This window comes from Chiloscyllium plagiosum, chromosome 7 (genome assembly GCF_004010195.1).
Source record: "Chiloscyllium plagiosum isolate BGI_BamShark_2017 chromosome 7, ASM401019v2, whole genome shotgun sequence".
Lineage (NCBI taxonomy): Eukaryota > Metazoa > Chordata > Chondrichthyes > Orectolobiformes > Hemiscylliidae > Chiloscyllium > Chiloscyllium plagiosum.
In genome coordinates, this window is record NC_057716.1 from 64,742,696 (window position 1) to 64,758,398 (window position 15,703).

At 40.2% G+C, this 15,703-nt stretch overlaps 1 protein-coding gene across 5 annotated transcripts in view; it reads left to right on the forward strand.

Moving 5' to 3' along the window:
• Window positions 1-15,703, forward strand: part of b3galt1b (UDP-Gal:betaGlcNAc beta 1,3-galactosyltransferase, polypeptide 1b) — a 160,704-nt gene that overhangs the window by 82,507 nt on the left and 62,494 nt on the right. The window contains exon 2 of one of the 5 annotated variants that reach the window (XM_043693920.1): window positions 822-990. The exons of the other annotated variants lie outside the window; for them this stretch is intronic. The gene's annotated coding sequence lies outside the window, so the exon portion shown is untranslated. The remainder of the gene's footprint in view (window positions 1-821; window positions 991-15,703) is intronic. 5 annotated transcript variants of the gene reach the window in all.

Sequence of the window (15,703 nt, forward strand, 5' to 3'; positions counted from 1 at the left end):
GGATCTACTGCCCATCCCAATCTGGTACATCCGCTGTGTTTTTGGGAAGGGAGTTTGGAAATTTTGAATCAGTAACAGTAAAGGAATGTTGATCTTATTCCAAGCCAGAATGGGGTGTGGCTTGTAGTAGGGATTATTCATTTAAATGCTTAAAGGAGTCTTGTATTACTATTTTGTCTATATTTTACCTGGTGTTGCTGTCTTGCTGGGAGATGGAGTGAATGCTTATGTTGGTGGATGGAGTACCAATCATGCAGGCTGTTTTGTCCTGATTCATGTCAAGCATCTTGATTGTTATTGGCACCACACTCACCCAGGCAAGTGGGGAGAATTCAATCACACACCAGATTTGTGTGTTGTAGACGATGAATAGGCTCTGAGGAGTTAGATGTGCTACTTGCTGCAGAATTCTTATGCCTTGACCTGTTCTTATAGCCAAGGTGTTTATATGACTTGTCCAATTTGATTTCTGGTTAATGGTAATCCCTAGGATGTTGGTAATGGGGTATTCAGCAATGGTAATGCCATTGAATATTAAGGAACAAGGATTTGATTTCCCTTTATTGAAGATGAATTTTCTTTGGATTATACGCATCTGGGTAATTTTTCACATTTTCAGACAAATGCAGATAACAATTGTATTGCAACAGCTTGAATAAATTCATGGCTAGTTCTGGAGCAAATCTCTTCTACTCTTCGTTGGGATGGTGCCAGGGCTCAAAACTATTGCAGAATCTAGTATCCAGTTCACTGTGTTTGCCTGTTCATGAAATTTAGTCTAACCAATTTGATTGCCTGTTTTCTTTTGTCATTGTGGGCAGGTGTGAAGTTCGAGTTATATTTGTCCACATGAAGGATGTGCGTGAATGCACTTGAGAAATGAAGAAAGGATGTGGGAAGTGCTTGTTCCTAGAGAATTAAGCAGGCAGAAAAGACGTTACTGCAGTCAGGGAATGAGAGCAGCTGTTGAAGAAATCAATGCTTGGAATGGTGAACCTTATGCGAAAATAGTGTATTCCTTGTGTGTGATTGTTGATAACAATTGATTGACAAAGTGTAGTTCATTTGTTAAAATGTGGCTTTTCTGCTGTACATGTTTGCATTCTGTTGGAAGTATTATATGTTCTTGGTTCTTTTTAATAATTGCATCATAAGTAATTTAATGTTTGTGTTCATAATGTAGGTAATGTTTGAGAACTTGTGTTCTAAATTGGAGGGAAAATGAATAGTTTTAGTTATGTAAAGATCGGACTTGTTAAAAATTACATTTTAAACTTTTATGTGCAAAACAACATTTTAGAAGAAGCAATGTGATTTCAGCTAAATGATGAGCAAGCCACCTTGTGAGATAATTGCTCAAATATTTAGAGACTTAAGTTACTCAACCACCAGAAAGAGAGAGAAAAGGAACCTGGGAGCAGGTTCGTGCACAGGTAGGAGACCCACAACAGCAGATATCTCCAAACTGTTTGGACTGAAGGGAAATCCGGTGGTATTTGGAAGTCAGAAGAAAGCCTTAGCCTTAGAAACAGAACATTATGAAAGTGTCAAGAAGAGAAATTATCCTACAAGTGTTTTGAAGACATGATGTTAGGGCAACCACATTAAGTAATGTTGAGCTGAGTTAGCAGTTTAAGACTCACAGGAAGAGACATTAACTAAAGAAAATAAAAGTAAAGTCACTTCAGAACTGCTCTCCCATTTGAGAGAAACTATTCGTGGTTTAACCTGCAGGTCACCATGTGTCAGGTTAGGGGAGAGTTGAGAAGGAGAATCCTTAATGAGAATTGAACCCATGGTGTTGGTATTAATCTATATTGTAAACCAACTGAGCTAAACTAACCCCCAACAAAGAAAATGTCATCTAGTGAATGTGCAGGTCTGAATTGCAGCTTGCCAGCTTTATTCAAATTTGAGTGTTTAAGAGTATTACTGGAATAATGATGAATTTTTATTTCTGGTGATTATAATGAACCACCTGATGAAGGAGCGATGCTCCGAAAGCTAATGCTTCCAATTAAACCTGTTGGACTATAATGTGGTGTTGTGATTTTTAACTTTGTATACCACAGTCCAACACCGGCATCTCCAAATGGTGATTATAATAAGATTGTTCCAATAGTTAGTAGGAATAGAGTTTGTATTTTTCTTTCATGTAATAAATTTTTGTTCTTTTCTTAAAAGTCCATTGACAGCCTTTTGTGAATATATTCTGTGTTACCGTCACTTAACTAAATCATCACTATTAACATCCTGGAGGTTATCATTATGGAGTCATAGAGATGCACAGCACCTCAGCTGGATTCGACACATAAATACATGGGCTACAAGAGTATGTCTGAGGCCTGGAATACTGTAACAGAAACTCACCTGCTGACTCCCCAAAGCTGTCCAACATGTACAAGGTACACATCAGAAGTGTGATTGAATATTCCCCAATTACATAGGTAGGTACAGCTTCAACAACACTCCAGAAGCAACATCCAAACAAAGCAGCTCACTTGATTGTCACCACACTGATGCTGATTAGGAACTGTGTACTATCTATAAAATGCAGTGTAGAAATTTGCCAAGATCCTCATACAGCACCTTTTAAAACTCTGACCACTTCTGTCTCAAAGACAAGGGCAGCAGAAACATGGGAACACCACTACCTCTCTGACTTCGAAATATACTGCTTTTTTCCCCACTGTTCAAACTTGCCTCAGAAGACAAACCAGTCTTCCCTCTGGATTGATTGCCTTGGGACAGTGGTTAGATTGTCTCTTATTGAAGGTAGACATTGTCTGGCATTTGTGTGGCGTGAATGTTTTACTTGGATTCTATGGTGTGTTTAAATCAACACCATGATTAGCAGACATTTACTCATTTCCATCTGCATTAATTGGTCACATCATCAACAGTTCACCTCCATTAAAATCAGCACTGGGACAGCCGTGACTCTGAAATGCTCCCAATGTCAGACTCCTGACCCCAGAAGGAAAACCATGCCACTCAAATCTGTCCTGGCAGTATCAGTGAGGATGACAGCAGCACTTAACCTATCTAAACTACAAAAATCTAACAAATTATGTCTAACTATACAGTACAACTGTTTGCAGTCACTCAATGCACCATGTATAAAATAATTTCCGAATGTTACTGCAAGCAACAGTTGGAAATAAATTGAATTCTTCAGTATTGCTGTATTTCTCTATTTGTTGAGTGATATCAGTTAAATCTGTGCATTTGCTGAAATTAAAAATATTCACATTAGATTAAAGAATTTTACTATATGAATGTGGAAATTGCACCTAAGCCCAGGGTGACAGGGCCCTGCCAGATTGAGAGCTGGCGAGAGACCTGGGCTGTCTCTTTCAGGGAATGCCTGCCAAACCTTCTGGAGGTAGAGAAGTCAGCATTTTAGCTAGAACCATTTGAAGGATTATACATAAAACATTGACTTCTCCACCTCCAGATGCTGCCTGGCTTTGTTTTCTTCCAGCCTCCTGCCTGTCTACTTTGGATTTCAGCATCTGCTGTATTATTTTGTCTATGCCAATCCTTGTGGCAGTTGGGCAGTTCTGACGACATGCCAGCATTCCTGTGGAATTAGTGACTGGGTTAGAAGTGCCACCCTTTAGGAACCACCAGTCATCAGATGTAGTTGTTGCACGCAACAGCACCATGGAGGATACTTTGACTGCTTCCAGAGGAGCAAGATAAATAATGTATGTACATCTGAGAGGAATGATTGGGATAGAAGTATCTAATGGAGTGGGAGTGGCGTGGGTATATAAGGGTCAGGGACACAGAAAGAAGGGATTTCTTAGGAGACATCCCGAGCCCGATGACTGAGCCCTCTGTTGAATTAGGAACAATTTAGGAATTAGTCCGTAATCTTTTTGCTTCCAGGAATGCATTTCAGGAGACTCGTTAATCCCACCAGCCAGAAAAGGTCTTTAGTGGTCCTTAATTAGTGGTTCGCGGGTCTCAAATGGCTGCAAGATGAAAAACTTGATCATAGGTCTTAGTGTCTAGAACTGAATTCTAGTGGAGATAGGAAGGTATTGGGGATCAAATCTGCTAGCATTCCATCTCACTACATGTCCTTCCCACCTCCTACCTTGTCTTATCCAAGAGGAGTTGTCAAACCTTTTACTGAGGTATTACTCCCTTGTGTGACAGACGAGAAGTCAACTCAGACTTTAATTCATCAAAGCCTTCTTTATTTAACTCAAAGTATCGATGCTCAATATAAAGCAGACATTCTTTGCAACATTTACCTCTTACTTCATCCAACTTAACTGCGGCTTTAACTCCATTTAACTTCACTTTACCTTAGTTTAATTCACATTTAAGTCTAAAATTAATTCTGTAAATTTGGCTTGAAACAAACACTAACCCGATTTGAGGGAGCAGCCAACTTTGTGTTCTGTTGCCTCATGGTCCTTTGTTTCTCTGGAGATGACTTCAGGGCATGTACCCCTCAAATGTTGGTCTCAAGCACTCACTGCTGCAAAATCAGTGAGTAACTTTTATCCCAAAGTGTGCTCATTTTCCAGAAACTTCTTTGGCACTCAGCCAATGAATTGACCAAACCTAATCACGATGTACCATTTCAGCCAATGGAGGTTACTGGTAAATAACTCCCACATGATTATACCAAGTCATAAACAACTACACACCAAGCTCCATATAAGGTATTACAGTGCCTGTATGTCTCGTGGGCTGCTATGACACCTCCCTTATTTGGTCAACACAGGAAACTGCATGTCACAGCTTATAGGACAAGTCCCAACATGTCCTGGCTCCAGTTGTAACTGAGGTCAGACTTTTATCTAGCTTGACCAAAGTTCCCAGCATACTTTATTGTAGCTCTCAACCAGTCTTGTGGCCATTTCTCCTCCTGGCCACCTGACCACACTTGCCACCTCTGAGCACAAGATTCCACCCATAAATTTGGATTATAGAAGTGTGTGCCAACAAAGGGGTAGAATACTGAGTCATGTGCAATGGAAAATTTCTGTCGCATATCCATGTTGAAGCCCTAAAACTTTCTACTGAAATCTAGACAATGGAAAATTATAGACTCCAATCTGTTGCAGAATATGCTGAAGTTCACTATATGTCAAGTTCCGCAGCCATAACATTTAAAGATTCTGGATACTGTACATTATATTGAATAGATGGAACATCAGAGACTCCCTGAATCAATCCAGCTTTGACACCAGGAACAATTTTGGCTTTCAAAAGAGACATAGATCATAATTTTTTTTCCACCTTGAAATTAAAGGGCAATGAGGAAAAAGCAGGGGAATGAGCTCAGAGCATTTCTTTTGCATCGAGCCGGCGCACATTTGATGAGCAAAATAGATTCCTAAGCCACTCATGTTCCTATGTTAGATAGTTATGAGTTACCCAATCCATGTTATGAATTCAGGAAATTGGAACAAGAATGAGCCCTTTGGACCCCCAAGCCTTCTGTCCATTCAACTAGATCATTACTGATCTGCTATGTCAGCAACATTTTCCCAACTATTACTATATCCCTTGATGTTTTTAATTTATAAACTTCGATCAATTTCTATCTCAAACATACTCTTATCATTTGAGTTTCCACAGCCTTCTGACATAAGGAAGTCTCTTAAAGACAACATAGACATACAATGTCCCCCAATTGGGTTCTTGAGGTCCAGGATAGCTGTAAGGTTTGAGATCAAGTGCCCTAGAGGAGTTTCTCAATATGCCTGAGTGTATGAACATATCTGCTGATTTTTGATTTTATAGTAAAAGCCTCCTCAATATCTCCTCAATAGACAATGCCATCAGTCTGGTAAGTTGCATTCCCTCTATGACGTTATCCTGTATTTGGTAAGAGACCAAAACTGGGGACACTACTCCAGGTGTGGTCTCATCAATGTTTGTTACAACTGCTATGTCATTACTCATATATTAAAATTCTCCAGCAATACAGACCAATTTGATTTAGAAATGCCGGTGTAGGACTGGGGTGTACAAAGTTAAAAATCACTTTGCATTAGCTTTCAGAGCGCTGCTCCTTCATCAGGTTCCAATTAAACCTGTTGGACTTATAACCTGGTGTTGTGTGATATTTAACAATGTGCAATTTGTTTCCCCAGCTGCTCACTGCAGCTACATGCCAACTTTTAGTGACTCATGAACAGGACACCATGACCCCTTTGCACATTAACACCTCCATGGAAATATAAATACGTAAATCATTTGATCATAGAAAGATGTAGGAGCAACAGGGTGGTGGTGATAGGAGATTTAAATTTTCCCAGCATTGATTGGGATTTGCCTAGTGTTAGAGGTCTGGATAGAACAAAATTTAGTAAGCATCCAGGAAGGTTTTCTCGAGCAGTGTGTAAATAGTCCAACTCAGGAAGGGGCCATACTGGACCTGGTGTTGGGAAATGAGCCCGGCCAGATGGTTAATGTTTCAGTAGGGGATTACTTTGGGAATAGTGATCACAATTCCATAAGTTTTAGAAGACTTATGGTCAAAGACGAGAGTGGTCCTAAAGGAAGAGTGCTAAATTGGGGAAGGCTAACTATAGCAAACTTCAGGAGCTGGGGAATGTAGATTGGGAGCACCTGTTTGACAGGAAATCCACATTCGATATGTGGAAGGCTTGTAACGAGAGGTTGATTAGAGTGCAGGAGAGATATGTTCCTATGAAAATGAGGGATAGAAATGGCAAGATTAAGGAACCATGGTTGACAGGTGAAAATGTGAGACTAGCTAAGAGAAAGAATGATATGTACATAAGGTCTAGGTGACTGAAGACAGACGAAGCTTTGGAAGAATATCGAGAATTATGACGAATCTGAAACGAGGAACTAAGAGGGCTAAAAGGGGTTATGAGATATCCTTAGCGAGCAGGGTTAAGGAAAACCCCAAAGCCTTTTATTCATATATAAGGAGCAAGAGGGTAACTAAGGAAAGGGTTGGCCCACTCAAGGACAGAAGAGGAAAATTATGCGTGGAGTCAGAGAAAATGGGTGAGATTCTTAATGAGGACTTTGCATCGGTATTCACTGAGGAGAGGGGCATGGTGGATGTTGAGGTTAGGCATAGATCTTTAATTACTCTAGGTCAAGTCAGCCATAAGGAGGGAGGAGGTGTTTGGTATTCTAAAAGGTATTAAAGTGGAATAGTCCCCAGGTCTGGATGGGATCGTCTCAGGTGACTGAGGGAAGCGAGAGAGGAAATAGCTGGGGCTTTAACAGATATCTTTGCAACATCCTTGAACTCAGAGGAGGTCCCAGAAGACTGAAGAATTGCTAATGCTGTCCCCTTGTTTAAGAAGGGTAGCAGGGATAATTCAAGTTATTACAGACCTGTGAGCCTGACGTCAATGGTAGGGAAACTGCTGGAGAATATACTGAGAGATAGGATATATTCCCATTTGGGAGTAAATGGGATGACCAGTGATGGACAGCATGGTTTTGTGCAGGGAAGGTCATGTCTTACAATCCTAATAGAATTCTTTTGAAGAGGTGACAAAGTTGATTGATTGGGGGAAAGGATGCAGTCATGTACATAGACTTTAGTAAGGTATTTGATAAGGTTCCCCATGGTAGACTGATGGAGAAGGTGAAGTCGCTGGGGTCCAGGATGTTCTAGCCAGATGGATAGAGAACTGGTTGGGAAACAGGATAAAGAGTAGTAGTGGAAGGGAGCTTCTCAAAATCGAGACCTGTGACCAGTGGTGTTCCACAGAGATCCATCCTGGCACCACTGTTGTTTGTTATAAATGTAAATGATTTGGAAGAAGGTGTTGGTTGTCTCATTACAAATTTGCAGATGACAAAGATTGGTGGAGTAGCAGATAGTGAAGGAGATTGTCATAGAACGCAGCAGAATATAGATTGGAGAGTTGGGCAGAGAAATGGTAGATGGAGTTCAATTCGGATACATACGCGGTGATGCATTTTGGAAGATCCAATTCAAGAGCAAACTACACAGTAAATGGAAAAATCCTTGGAAAAATTGATGTACAAAGAGATCTGGGTGTTCAGATCCATTGTTCCTTGAAGGTGGCAACACAGGTCAGGTCAAGAAGGCATACAGCATGCTTTCCTTCATCGGACGGGGTAGTAAGTACAAGAGTTCGCAGGTCATGTTGCAGTTGTGTTAAGATTTTGTTTCGATCACATTTGGAATACTGCATACAGTGCTGGTCGCCACATTACCAAAAGGATGTGGATGCTTTGGAGAGGGTGCAGCGGAGGTACACCAGGATGTATGTTGCCTGGTATGGAGGGCACTAGCTATGAGGAGAGGTTGAGTAGATTAGGATTATTTTCATCGGAAAGATGGAGGTTGAGGAGGGACCTGATTGAGGCCTACAAAATCATGAGAGGTGTAGACAGGGTGGATAGCAAGATGCTTTTTGAGTGGAGGACTCAATTACGAGGGGTCGCAAGCTCCAAGTGAGGGGGGAAGGATTTAGGGGCGATATGCGTGAAAAGTTCTTCATGCAGAGAGTGGTGTATACTTGGAACGCGTTGCTAGCAGAAGTGGCAGGGGTGGGAACGATAGCGTCATTTAAAATATATTTAAACAGATACGTGAATGGTCAGGAAGCAAAGGGATACATATCCTTAGAAAATAGGTGACAGGTTTAGATAGGGGATCTGGATTGGCATAAGCTTGGAGGGTCGAAGGGCATGTTCCTGTGCTGTATTTTTCTTTGTTCTTGCCTTCCTTGTTCTTGCAATCCTTGAACGTGTAAAATATTTTCTGCATTTTTGCTTTCATACCAAAGTGGATAACTTCATATTATCCACACATTCCATCTGTCATGTTCTTACTCTCACATTGTAGTCATTCTTGATCTTTGAAGCTTTCTTTCAGCCTCCTCAACTCCCATTCCTACCTGGTTCTGTGTCATCAGCAAACTTTAAAATATTACGTTTGTTCTTCTATTTAAATTGTTGATCTAGATTGTGAATAGTTGGTCGCTAAGTCCTGGTTCCAGTGGTGTACCACAAGTCATAACCTGTCAATTTGAGAATGTCCAGTTTATTCTTAATCTCACTTTCGTCTGTTGACCGATTCCTAATCAATGCCAGTATAATATGTTTAACTCCACATTACCCAAAAAAGGCAGCATTGCATATAAAAACAGGTTGTCAGAGTTGAATTCCAGAGGTGAGGTGAGAGTGACTGGCCTTGACATTAAGGCCACACTCAGCCCAATGTGGTCTCATGGAGCCCTTGCAAATCTAGAGTCAGTGAAAATCAGAAAACTCTTGGTTGAATTCCTATCTGCTACAAAGGGAGATGGTTATGCTTGTTGGAAGTAAGTCATTTCAACTCCAGCACATCAGTGCAGGAATTTGGGAGAATAGTGTCCTAGGCCCAACCAGCTGCTTAAATGACCTTCCTCCATCATAAGGTCAGAAGTAGACATGTTCACTGACTGCACAATGTTCAACATAACTTGCGTCTCCTCAGATACTGAAGCTGTCCAAGTACAAATGCAACAAGACCTGAGCAATATTGAGGTTTTGGCTAAAAAGTGGCAAGTAACATTCACATCACACAAATGACCATCTCCAACAAGCGAACCTAACCTCAATGCATTAACATTCAATCTTGTTACCATCACTGAATCATTCACTATTAACATTCTTGGGGTTAACATTAACCAGGAATTAAACTGGATTAGCCATATTAAAAATTGTAACAACAAAAGCAGGACAGAGGCTAGTTATACCCTGGAGAGAAACACACCACCTGATTCTGCAAAGCCTGTCCATCATCCACAAAGCACAACTCAGAAGATAGGTACCTGTCTATCAATGGCAAATTCCAAAGTTCAGTAATTAATTGGTGAGCTGTATTATTATGGAGCCAGTGATATGCCATGATGATGTGGTGAGGCTGTTGCTTGTCCATTGCCAGCCTCCATGGACGAAGGGTACAGATGGTCTCAGACCATGGGAAGTGCCCCAAGATGTTAGGAAATGCTGGCCAAGATGGATGCCCAGTGAGCTGCAGACACCAAGTAGCCACATTGACTTTAATGCTGGGAATTGGTACCACTTAGTTTCTCTCCTCCGCCTGATAAAATAGCAACTTCTAAACTACTGAAGTGATGTTAGATAATAAGGACATGTTAATGCATGCAAGTAAACCCCTCATCACTCAGTAATGAGATTCTCATCTAGCAATTAAAATCTTATGCACAAAATCTGATGTTTTTCATCACAACATCTGGAATCTTATTTCTCCTTTTGCGCCATGTTTTCCCAACTGGTTCACCATTGCCCACATTGTTCAGGGACTGGAAACTTTTATGCATCCATGTCATCACCTGTCATTCTTCTAAACGCCAGCAATTACAGACTGAATTTATTCCATATTTCCTCATCAGGAATCAATCTATAAATGTTATTGGCAATCTATGCTGGCAGGCTGGTGTGGTAGGAGAAGTGAGGACTCTTCCAGTTATGGAGTATTATCACATAATACATATCATTACACTTAAGCTTGCATTGAATTGTGCCCTCTGATTCACAATGCTATTTAATAAAAGTATGTATAATTTTAGTGGTATGTATTGTGTGGTGCAAGAGACTCCTGTTTTATGCTGCATGCTTGACTTATTACTGTAACGTACAAGAAAGTGACTTGGCTTGTTCTAACTAAAACTATTGACCTGCAATTACACTGACCTTGACCAGGAATTAAAATAAAAATTGTAACTGCTAAGAATGTAAGTGTGCCTGCAAGCTAGCATACATTTAAAGCAACTCATTTTGTGTAGGAAATGTACATCAGGCAGCTAGAGGAAAAAAAAGGCAGGATTTTATGGAGGCAGGAGGAATTTTAACTGGCTGGCTGGACAGCTAACTTTTTTAAAAAAACTGTTGCCTTCTCTGGCAATATTAAGTGCCTCTCCAACACTTAATGAACACTAGCATGTCTTTCCCAAGATCAAGGTCACTGTACCAGGAAATCCACCTACTGAGAGCGGCTGTTCAATCAAAGGCCAGCAGCTCATTAGAATGGCAGGATCACTGGGGAAGCTTTGGCTAGTGCTGGAATGATAACCACTTTAATAATAGGATGGCAGAGTGTCCTAGGCCAAAGGTGACTATTGTCGGGAAGGTTTCTCCAGTGTGGGATCAAGGGGTGAAGAATTTAGGGGGATCAGCAAGCTAGGTAACTTTGACTGAGGGATCCCAATTCCCTGCCCTGCCTAGCCCAGCTGGGACACCATATATGACTTGCAGAGTGATACCTTCCATGTATGCTGCATGCCAATAAGCCTGTCCATCACTGTTAACAATAGCGGCAGTGGATTGAAGCCCTTGAGGAATCCTTTATTATCCAGTCAAATGGTAGAAGTGGCAGCAGAGCAGGAGGTTAATGGGCCATGGACATTTCCACCTCTGAGGATTCCTAGTGCCAATTTTTTTGGCGGAAGTGAAGCGGGGTTCTGGTACACCACCACCTTGCCTGATTAAGTGCCCTTCCTACCACAAAACACACCACAAGAAAGACAACAAAATTCTAACCCACATTCTGATCTTGATTTAAACCAATTTCTTAGGTATGAAATGACAATGAGCACTAAATTCAAGTTCTCAATAAATTATTTCATTGACATATCTGATTTCTGCTTGCCTCCTCTCATTTCCTAAAGCCAATCCATAAACACACGAATTGAAGCATGATGAAGTTATCCCCACTTGCTTGGAAGAGTGCAGCATCAATAACACAAGAATCCTGTGACAAAGCAATACATTTGATTGGCACAACATCTGCCACCTTAATCATTTAACCCTTCCACCACTGACTCACAGTATCAGCAATGTGTACCATCTCCAAGATGCACTGGCGCAACTTCCCAAGGCTCCTTCAACACTTTTTACAAACCTACAACCTCTACTACTTTGAAGAATAAGCTAGAAAATGTATGGAAATACCACAAACGTCAAGGCACCCCCTCACCCACAAGTCCATATCATCCTGATCTGAAACTAGAATACCATATCTTCATTACCATAATAAAAGTACTGTCGGTGCTGTAAATATGAAACAAACACTGAGTTTCTCCAGCATTTTCTGTCTTTCTTTATTCACTGCTGTTGGAGTAAATCTTAGAACTCGCTTCCTCACAGATCTAGGTACACCTATGCCATGTGGACTACAGCAATCTAAGAAGGTGGTTCACCTTCTTTGTGAACTTAGAGGAGGGGATTAAATGCTTTCTTAGTGACTGATGCCCACATCCAATGAATGAAAACATTTTTAAAACAATTGACTATCTCAGTTGGATTTGGTGCTCCCATTTGTCTTGATTTAAAGTCACCCAGGGTTAATCAACATTCATTTACCGAGTCAAATTTTTTGTTATACTGTGCAATTTCCATGTTTTCATCACATTTCCTTTTGAACTGCTTAATGTTTGATAAACAGCCAGTGGTAGCATAATAATTGTGTCACAAAGCTAACAGTTTTGGCTAAAAGACCATGTACAACCAATACAGAGTTATTCAGCCCCATAAATTATGCAATTCATTCTTACGCGCAAAAAAAACCAAAGCGTGAACTGATCAAACAACTGAATATAATCTGTCCTCTTAAAATTATAGTAGTAATCCAGAAATCCAGGTTATCTGGGGACTGTGTTTGAATCCCACTTCTGCACACTTTGCAATTTGAATTAATTAATTTCTGGAATTAAAAGCTAAATGATCATCATTGAACCATTTTGGTCTCCTTACTTGAGAAACGATGTACTGGCACTACAGGGAGTGCAGAGGAGGTTCACTAGGCTGATTCTGGAGTTGAGGGTTTTGGCTTATGAGGAGACACTGAGTAGACTGGGATTATATTCATTGGAAATTCATTGGAATTTAGAAGAATGAGAGGGGATCTTATAGAAACATAAGTAATTGTGAAGGTAATAGATACGATAGATGTAGAGAGGGTGTTTCTACTGGCAGATGAAACTAGGACAAGAGTGCATAGCCTCAAAATTAAGGGGAGCAGATTTACGACTGAATCGTGAAGGCAATTCTTCATCCAACGAGTTGTGCATCTGTGGAGTTCCCTGCCTAGTGAAGCAGTTGACGCTACTTTAGTAAATGTTTTTAAGGCTAAGATTTTTTTGAACAATGAAGGAATTAAGGGATACAGTGAGAGGGTGGTTAAGATGAGCTGAGGCCACGAAAAGATCAGCCATGATCTTATTGAATGGTGGAGCAGGCTCGAAGGGCCAGTTGGCCTACTTCTGCTCCTAGTTCTTCTGTATCATGACTCACTGAGATAGCACACTGTTATTTGCACACCGCCATTCCTGGAGTCATGCCAAATGGTAAAGTCTTTTTCAGCTTTTTCAGCTAGCCAGACCCTTGGTGTGCAGTTGTCTTTTTTCTAGTTTGTATGAAATACAGAGCAACAGATTCACTTGGAAAATGTATTTGATTTATCAATTCAGAAGTCACAGCTACTGCTGCAAGGTAGGTCACTAGTTTTATTAAAATTTAAACTAAGATTTTACTGCAGAGAACAGGCATCTTCTCTGGGAGAACAGCACACCCTCAGTGCCTTTTCTTCTCTGTGTATGTCTCTCTGCAACTATTTTCCAGTTCCAATCTGCTCAGTTAGCTGAGAATTAATCACCTTCACTAGAAGACAATTCCTTGGCTCCTGATCATCTTGCATGTTGCAGGAACCTATTGCCTGAAAACATAGTTCATAACAGGTATCAGTTTCTTTGCTGTGAAATGATGTAGCCATCTTGGCAAATGCTGTTTTGTCAAAAGATAGTAAGTTCTCTCTCCTTGTAGTGTACAGTTTTACAAATGCACAAGAGCAAAAAGCACAATATTGCAGACGGCTGGAATTCTGAAACAAGCACAAGTTGCTGGAGAAACCCAACAGGTCTGGTAGCATCTGTGGAAAGAGAAACAGAGTTACTGTATCAACTTTTGATATTTGTGATTCGTTTAGTCTTGTGGCATCTTCTGAATCTAGGGAAGGCTATTGATTATGGTCAGTGGCCCTACAATTCCCACGTTCTTGTTCAGCAGTTAAGGTAAATAAAGAAAAGTGTGTTTATCACAGTTGTCAGGTAGAAAATACAATTAAGAACCAAGAGAAAAATAGAATATTCAGAAGGGAGGTGAAAAAAAAGCAAATAAGAGAAGAAAAAATAAATTATGAGAGAAGACTGTCACCCAACGTAAAGGGGAATTTAAAGTCTTCTGTAGGTATGTAAATAGTAAGAATAGTAAAAGGAGCACATCAGGGATCAAAAATCGGTTTTACACATTGAGAGAGGGGCATAGTTAAGGTATTGATTGAATATCTGCATCTCTATTTATTAAAGTAGGAAATTGCTGCTCAGACCTTGGTAATAGAGGAGGCAACTCTGTCATTGCAGAATTCAAAATTGATCATCAGGACTTTTTGTACATTAACAAGTCACCATGACCAGATGAGAAGCATCCAAAGATATTGAAGGAAGTGAAAGTGGGAATTTCAGGACCACTCTGTTCAAAAACGGTTGTAAAGATAACCCCAGCAATTAAAGAGCATTCAGTTTAACTTCTGATGTAGGGAAACTTCGAGAAACAATGTATCAGAATAGAAATAGCAGAACTCTGGAGAAAGGTGGATTGACTGGGAAGAGGCAGCATGGATTTCTTTGGAAGAAACCATGTTTAACTAAGTTGCTCAAGTGTTTTGGAAAGGTAACAGAAACAGTAGATGAGGGTAAAGTTGTTGATCTGGTGTACGTGAACTTCCAAATAGTGTTTGATACAGTGCTACATATCAGATGGCTTGAGAGAATAATTATAGTTCATGGAATAAATGGGACAGTAGCAACATGGATACAAAATTAGCTGAGTGGTATGAAACAGAGGGTAATGGTCTATTGCTTTATTTTTGAATATTATTCAGTCTTTGGACATGAGCATCACTGGCTGGGCCAGCATTTATTGCCCTTGAGAAGATGGTAGTGAGAGAAAGAAGGTGGTTTCTCAAACCGCTGCAGTCCATTGCTATGATATACATTAATGATTTAGATTTTGGAATTCAGGGAGCAATTTCAATGTTTGTGGGTGATATGAAACTTGAAAGCATTTTAAAATATGAAGAGGTTAGTGTAGAACTTCAAAAGGACATAGTTAAGTTGGCAAAGTGGAAAGATCGATGGTGGATGAAGTTCAATGCAGAGAAATGTGAGAAGGTATACTTTGGTAAGAAGAACATGAGCAGATACTATAAAAAACTGTGTGCAATTCTAAAGGTGCAGAGAAAGAGGGACTTGGGTGTATCTGTTTACAGATCATTGAAGATTATATGACAGGTGGACAAAGCAGTTAATAAAGCAAACAGTATCCTTAATAATAGGATCGTAGAATATAAGAGAAAGAAGGTGATGTTGAATTTGTAATATTAGACACTTGCTAGACCTCTGCTGAAGTGTTGGGTACATTTCTGAATACTACACTATAAGGAAGATGTGAATGCATTAAGAAGTGCAGAAGGGATTTATAAGAATGGTTTCACGTATGAGAAACTTCAGTTTTGAGGAAAGATTTGAGATGTTGGGATTGTTTTGCATGGAAAGGAGCCTAAGAGGAGATTTGATAGAAGTTTTCAAAGTCATAAGGGGACTAGATAGTCTAGAGAGAGAGAGAGAGAGAGACAGTTCCATCTTGGCTG